The 7,674-nt window shown below is 37.9% G+C and overlaps 1 non-coding gene across 1 annotated transcript; it reads left to right on the plus strand.

Annotated features, from left to right (window-relative positions):
* Positions 1–5,633: 5,633 nt before the first annotated feature.
* LOC141663193 (small nucleolar RNA R71) lies at positions 5,634–5,740 on the plus strand. The gene has a single exon (XR_012551275.1). It is a non-coding gene; the product is annotated as a small nucleolar RNA R71 (small nucleolar RNA).
* Positions 5,741–7,674: the final 1,934 nt, after the last annotated feature.

Consider the following 7,674-nt stretch of genomic DNA (forward strand, 5'->3'; position numbering starts at 1 on the left):
GAATCTATTAGAGGTTGCGCCATCGCGAACCAGGATAAAATCACCATATGGTATTTTCTTTCCTTGCACTTTATCTTTCGCATATATAAACTGCATAACAACTCGGTAAAGTTTTAAAAAGGGATAAAATATTTTTAAAACGCCTTAACAATTTTTAAATTGATAATTAAGCTATTCAAACCCCCCTTCTAGCTTATATTGCCCTCATACGGGACCTTACATAAGGTTTAGAAAATAAATCCGAAATGAGCATCCAAAGTATCGACTAATTAGAAGAATACAAAAATAATATGTAGAACTAGATCTTCTTCTTTTTAGCCATCTTGTGCTCTCCACTTTATTGTTTTTCCCTTCAGTTCTCTCCGTCTGCTTGATATCTTATGGTATTTATACTTCCAGATTACTTTGACCGCACAAAGCTTCCAATCACAATCAAAACATGATTTCTTTTTGCACGACCTAGCGCAAGCGCGCCAAGACACAGCGTGGGCGCGCTGACCTTCTGTTCAAGCAGCGCAGGCGTGCCAAGGTAGAGGGCGGCCGTGCTTGCCTTCTGCCAAAAAAATATGCTTTCTTTGTTTCTCTCTCTGTTTCTATGGAAAGCTTTTGCCCTTCATTTCCTGAAGCATAGAAAAGTCCATAGGTCTACAAAGACTCAACAAAAATGCATTAAAAATATCACATACTTGAGGTCAAGTCATCAATTTAAGCCGATATGAAGCGTTCTAAATGGATATAAAATCCATTTATCACACCCAAAAACTTAATTCGATGCTTGTCCTCAAGCATAAACAAACTCGACAAAACATGAATGAATGCAACTAAATGACAATGCAAAGATCCCCTCGAAATAACCATAACCAGATCAATATGCCAATATCTCTATAAATGCAATAACTTTAAACATAGCTCGACTAAATCCCATATACTAACTTACAAGAACAGAAACGTGAGTGTGTGCTTTTCTTATCAGATATACTCCCAATACTAGATCAAAACCATATCCTATTCTTCGCCAAAAATATCACAAGTTTATAAGTAGAATGAACGCTAAACAGATCATGACTCCAAAACGCCTCCATCATCACTGGAGTTAGACAAGGATTCATGCTGCAACACTGAGCACATCAATACAAATGCTTATTTGACCATGCAATGGATGAGGCCTCGAAAAACTTATGCAATAATACCCATGTAGCGAGCGTTAGGTTAGCGGATCCCAGACTGAACAAGCCTTAGGTCACTAGGCACAAAGTCCCCTAAAACTTAATTGCTCGAGTATTCAAGAGCTCACCCATGGTCAATTCTGCATAATCAGATACTAACACAAAAAAATTTTCTCTTTTTTTTCTTTTCTCCTTCTTTTTTTTCTTTTTTTTCTTTTTTTTTATTTTCTGGAATTAGTGCATTTCGCTCCATCTCATCCATCCCTAGACTACTCATAAATTTGAGAGGTAACTAGCCTTTTGACGCCTAACTTTTATTAACAACTAGCAATGAAATCCATGGCTTCCCCCAATTTATATTTTAGTGCTCCTCCGTTATCAAGGGAATAACAAACATTCTATATGTAAACTAGTGATTAAATTTCAACAACCAAACCAGTATGGCCCTGATCTAGTCCAAAAGCAACCGATGAGACTTGTGAATAGGCTTTTCTTCTGGACATGCAAGTTAATTCATGAGAACTTAATCATTCCTCTATTCATCATCACCACACCCAAATCAACACCGACCTACCAACCGGAAATAGCTCATCCTACGGGATCATGCTATATGTTATGCAAATGTAACTAAATGGACTCACATAATATACATAAACAATTATGCAAACAATTACGATCTGTATGAATAACAATGCAAGATTATGAATGAGCTACCACTACACATGCAATATGATTCCTATATAAACACGACTCTACTACTACTAATCCTTAAATTACCACCCCCAAACTTAAAATAGTCAATGACCCCATTGAAGGAAATAATAAGGATAGGAAGAGCATACCTAACTGTCGGCAGGATCACCCTCTTCAGGTGGAGAATCAGGCGGTGGATACACTGTGTTAGCTCCAAAAACTGGCCAATTTTTTTTTTCTGTAAACAGCGGACAAGCGCGTGTGTAATGAAAGAGAGCGCGGGCACACTGAGCTTCTACCAATTTTTTTATAAGTGACAATAATCCAGAACGCGTCGGTTGCCTTCCACGAGGTGCTTGTTTTCCATCTTTAGCTTGACGTGAAGCTTCTAAAATCAAGTTATAGCAAGAACGACGATCACTGCCTCATGGTTCACCGTATCTTTCCTGTCTTTGATTTCCAACTCGAATTCCTAAAGCAAGAGAATCCATCGAATCAATTAAGGTTTTGAATCTTTATTTGAGACCAAATATTTAATAGCTGCATGATCAGTGTAAACCGTCACTTTTGTCCCAAGGAAGTAAGATCTAAATTTCTCGAACCCGTAAATAACTGCCAAAAGCTCCTTCTCCGTAGTAGTGTAATTCAGATGAGCATCATTAAGGGTTTTACTAGCGTTGTAAACCACATGGGAAAAAAATTTCTTTCTCTGACCGAGAACAGCTCCCACTGCATAGTCGCTAGCATCACACATCATCTCAAAAGGCTCACCCCAATCAGGTGCAGTAATAACAGGTGTGTAGTCAACTTCTTTTTCAAAATTTCGAAAGCAGCTTAACATTATTCATCAAATTTGAAGGGAACATCCTTCTCCAACAAATTGTACAAGGGTTTAGAAATTTTGGAGAAGTCTTTAATGAATCGCGGATAAAAACCCGCATGACTAAGAAAACTGCGGATTCCTTTAACTGAGATTGGTGGAGGAAGATTTTCAATTGTCTTCACTTTCGCATTATCCACTTCCAACCCTTTTCTAGATACCTTGTGCCCAAGAATCATACTTTGTTGCACCATGAAGTGACATTTTTCCCAGTTAAACTCCAAATTCGTCTCAACGCACCTTTTTAGCACCAAGCCCAGATTATACAAAGACTCATCATACGAAGATCTGAAAATGGAAAAATCATCCATGAACACCTCCACATTTGTACCAATCATGTTAGAGAATATGGCCATCATGCATCTCTGAAAAATAGCAGGTACACCACAGAGCTCGAAAGAAACTCGGCGGAAAGCGAAAGTGTCAAAAGGAAAAGTAAAAGTGGTATTCTCCTGATCTTCTGGGGTAATACAAATTTAATTATAACCTGAGTACCCATCTAGAAGGCAATATTACTCATGACCCGCCAACCTATCAAGCATTTGATCGATGAATGGAAGCGAAAAATGATCTTTTCTGGTGGCTTTATTCAACTTCCGATAATCCATGCATACTCTCCACCCTGTGACTGTCCGAGCAGGGATGATCCCTGCATCCAGCCATTTAAGAATTTCTTTCTTCACCACCTCTTTCATGATAGGATTGAGTCTTCTCTATTGTTCAATGGTAGGTTTACTTCCTTCCTCAAGCGGAGTTTTATGCATACAATAAGAAGGGCTGATTCCCTTGATATCTGCTATAGTCTATTAGATTGTTGATTTGAACTCTCTCAGAATTCACAAAAGCCTGTCTTCATCACTAGCTGACAAGTTAGATGCAATAATAACAGGTAATGTAGATGCATCACCTAAAAATGCAAACCTCAAATGATCTGGCAGTTGTTTGAGCTCAAGTGTGGGAGCTTCTTCAATAGATGATTTAAGACGTTCCTGGGAATTTTTTAGCTCTGCTATTCCAAGAGACTCTAATGGCATATCTAACTTCCTCTTCCACTGAGATGCATTCAACAACTGAAGTTGTTCTGCTCCTTCTTCGTCTTCAATATCAGATTCCACTATTAAGGCTCTCTCTAAGGTATCTGACCTTAGCAATTTATCCATCTCCGAATTCACTACCGAGTCGACCAGTTCTACTTTATAGCAATCCTCTTCATCTGTTGGGAATTTTATTGCATTGAACACATTAAAAGTGACATCCTGATGTTGAACCCTCATTGCAAGCTCTCACTTTTGCACATCGATCAAATTTCGGCCTGTAGCTAAGAATGGTCTTCCCAAGATAATAGGAATCTTCTTATCCTCCTCAAAGTCTAGAATGAAAAAATTAGTAGGGAAGATGAGTTTATCCACTTTAACCAAGACATCTTCCACTATACCTCTCGGATAAGTGATGGACCGATCAGCCAGTTGTAAGGAAATGTTTATAGGTTTTGGATCAGGCAGCCCAAGTTGCATGAAGACAGATAATGGTATCAGATTGATACTAGCTCCCAAGTCGCACAAGCACTTGTCGAAAGATAACTTGCCAATAGTGCATGGTATCGTGAACCTTCCCGGATCTTTAAGTTTAGGAGGCAATTTCTGTTTTAGTACAACACTACACTCTTCCGTTAGAGCAACGGTTTCTAACTCCTCAAGTTTCAACTTCTGAGATAGAAACCCTTCATGAACTTTGCATAGCTCGGCATCTATTCTAGAGCTTCTGCAAAAGGTATATTAATATGAAATTTCTTGAAAACCTCCAGAAACTTGGCAAACTGCTTATTGATCTTCTGCTTCTGAAGTCTTTTTGGATAAGGAGGAGGCGGATATACCTGTTTATTTCCTGTATTCTGCTAAGGAGTGGCTTGTTCATCAGAATTTTTATTCGTTTCCGCTTCGTCATCCTTTTGATAAGCTTTATCAAGACTTCCATTTTCTGGTTCAGGGGAGAGCTCGGGCGCGCTGAGAGGTAACGTGGGCGCGCTGACCTTCTGCCCGTGTACTTCTTCATTTTCCTCAGCTGCTGATTTTTGATGGTTAACGACTTTTCCAGATCTCAAAGTGATTGCTTTCAACTGTTCTTTGACTTCTCTCTTGCATGGGTTAGCCTTTGTATCACTAGGAAGAGTTTCTTATGGTCGATTCAACAACGCATTAGCAATTTGTCCTATTTGATTCTCCAAAATTTTGATTGAAACCGCTTGCCCTTTACACATTAGCCTCAATTCTTCCAATTAAGATTTTTCATTAGTAGACTGACCAGCACTTCCATGAGATTGTTGTTGCATTTCCTGTGGTTGAAATTGTTTCCTTGGTGCATACTGTTGATGAAAACCAGGAGGGTTGAATGGATTGGCTCCAAACTGCTGGTAAGGTTATTGTGGATGTTGCAGACCAATCTGACTATTGCTCCAGCTAAAATTAGGATGGTTTCGGTTATTAGGATGATAAAAAGCAGGAACTGGTTTCCATATTCTCTAAAAATTGCTCATAAACTGCGCTGACTCGCTAGATATAGCACATTGACCCATCGCATGTGCACCTGCACAAAGCTCACAAACACTTGCTATCTGATGAACTCCATAGTTACTCAGAGAATCCACTTTAATAGTCAACGTCTTTAGCTGAGCCGCTATAGCCGTAGCTGTATCCACCTCCAGAATTCCTGCTACCTTGCCTTGTGGTAGTCTCTAGGTTGGATTATGATATTCATTAGCAGCCATCATTTCAATTAGCTCATAAGCTTCCTCATAGCTCTTAACCCATAAGGCTCCACCTGATGTTGCATCTAGCATGGCTCTTGACTATGCTCCCAATCCATTATAGAAGCAATTAATTACCATCCAATCAGGCATTCCATGATGAGGACACTTCCTAAGCATCTCCTTGTAGCACTTCCAAGCTTCACATAAAGATTCTACCGATTACTATGCAAATTGAGTAAGAGCATTCCTGATTGTAGGTGTTTTTTCCATAGGGAAGAATTTAGTAAGAAATTTTTGAGCATGATCCTCCCATGTCGCAATAGAACCTGCTGGTAGAGAGTGAAATCAACTCTTAACTTTATCCCTCAGATAAAATGGGAAAAGTCTCAGTTTCACAGCATCTTTCGAAACACCGTTGAACTTGAAGGTGTCAAAAATCTCGATGAAAACCCTAATGATCTTCCGTTGGAGCACCCCCAAACTGAACTGAATTATGTACTATTTGAATCATGCCAGGCTTAATTTCAAAGGTATTAGCTGCAATGGTTGGTCTGACAATGCTAGACTGAATGTCATTGATTTTTGGTTGAGAATAATCCTTCAATGCTTTCGTTTCTGCTGCTGGTTCTCCCATTACAATGATCACTTCCGTTTCCACTTCTTCTAGTGTGTCCTTACGAGATTGAGAACGTGTTCGCATACACACCCGCTCAAATACCTGAAACACACAAGCAAAGTAAAATTGGTAAGAGAAATAATCTGAGTCGGTGAACTTTAATGACCACTGTTGACAAGAACATAAACTAAATTTAACACTGAGTCCCCGGCAGCGGCGCCAAAAACTTATTCGCACAAAAACACGCAAGTGTACGCGGTCACAAGTAGTATAAGATTAATTTTAGTTCGTTCCTACAGAGACTGGTTTAATTCAGAATATGAACTTATGTAAAAACCCAAACTTTTGACATTGGTAAAAGACCTTTATGAATAGTAACCTTGCAGTTTAATAAAAAAAATTAATACCACGCCATATACGAGTTTTTAATTTAAGATTCCGAGTTGATATTGTGATTATATGTTCCAAATGAGTGTATGTAAAAGCCATTCATTTTCGGAGAAAATGAACTTTGTAAAACGACCTTATCTTACGGACTATCGAGGAATACGAGAATCATATTACAATAAAGAATTTAGAATTCTATAAATTAAAATCCAAGTACAATGTTTCAAAGCATAAAGGATTTATAAGAAAGGATTTACCCCGCGAATCGCTTACGAAGATTTATTATGAAACGAATAAACGACCAAGCGAATATGTAAGCAAATAAATAAATGAACCAGTATGATGTAAATCCCCTGTAAGTTAATTAGAAATAAATTATCCAAGCTAGCTAATGAAATTAAGAATTAAGTGAAAGATAATATTCCTTAAAATAAGAATTCATGTTTTATAATTAAAATGCCTAGTCAAGTGTGGTGTGCAAGCTAAGACCTAGGCTTAAATTAGAAGCATCTTGTTGAACAGACCTTATACATACATAATACATATCACAAATTAAATACAATACTTCCAAAGGAAGCCAATCCAAGCAACTCTCTCTCTCTCTCTCTCTCTCTCTCTCTCTCTCTCTCTAAGAACACAATGCTGATTTTCAAGAACAAGGAGGAAAGAAAAATTCAAAACTCACATTCTACACATTCAAACATCACCAAATGCTTACCAAATCTCCTTCATATCATGGGTAATTCACGTACCAAATTTCAATCCCATCCATGAAGTTTTCAATTTTATAAAAATGTTTGAAGTTGAGGGTAAATAGTAACTCCAAAAATCACTAACTTGTTTTCTTGATTTTTCATGAAGATTTAAGGCTCCTAAAGCTAGACCAAGGCTTCATCAAGGATCTTAAGAATTTATTAAGTATTAAAAATATTCAAGGAAGGTATAAACATCATCCATCCTTTGATTTACTTGAGTTATAAGATTGAGTTTGACCTATGTTTAAGTACATGTTGGTTCATTGAGTTGGATTATAAAAAGTTGGTTTTGGATGGTTGATTGTTATTGATTGATGTTGGTGATGATTTCATATATCTCAGGGACTGATCATTTAAGAAATATGAAGGAATTGGTGTTTGAGTCATTGTCAATGAAATTAACGTAGTTAAAACCGGGAATCGTTACGCGT

The sequence above is a fragment of the Apium graveolens genome, chromosome 5 (assembly GCF_009905375.1).
Source record: "Apium graveolens cultivar Ventura chromosome 5, ASM990537v1, whole genome shotgun sequence".
Classification (NCBI taxonomy): domain Eukaryota; kingdom Viridiplantae; phylum Streptophyta; class Magnoliopsida; order Apiales; family Apiaceae; genus Apium; species Apium graveolens.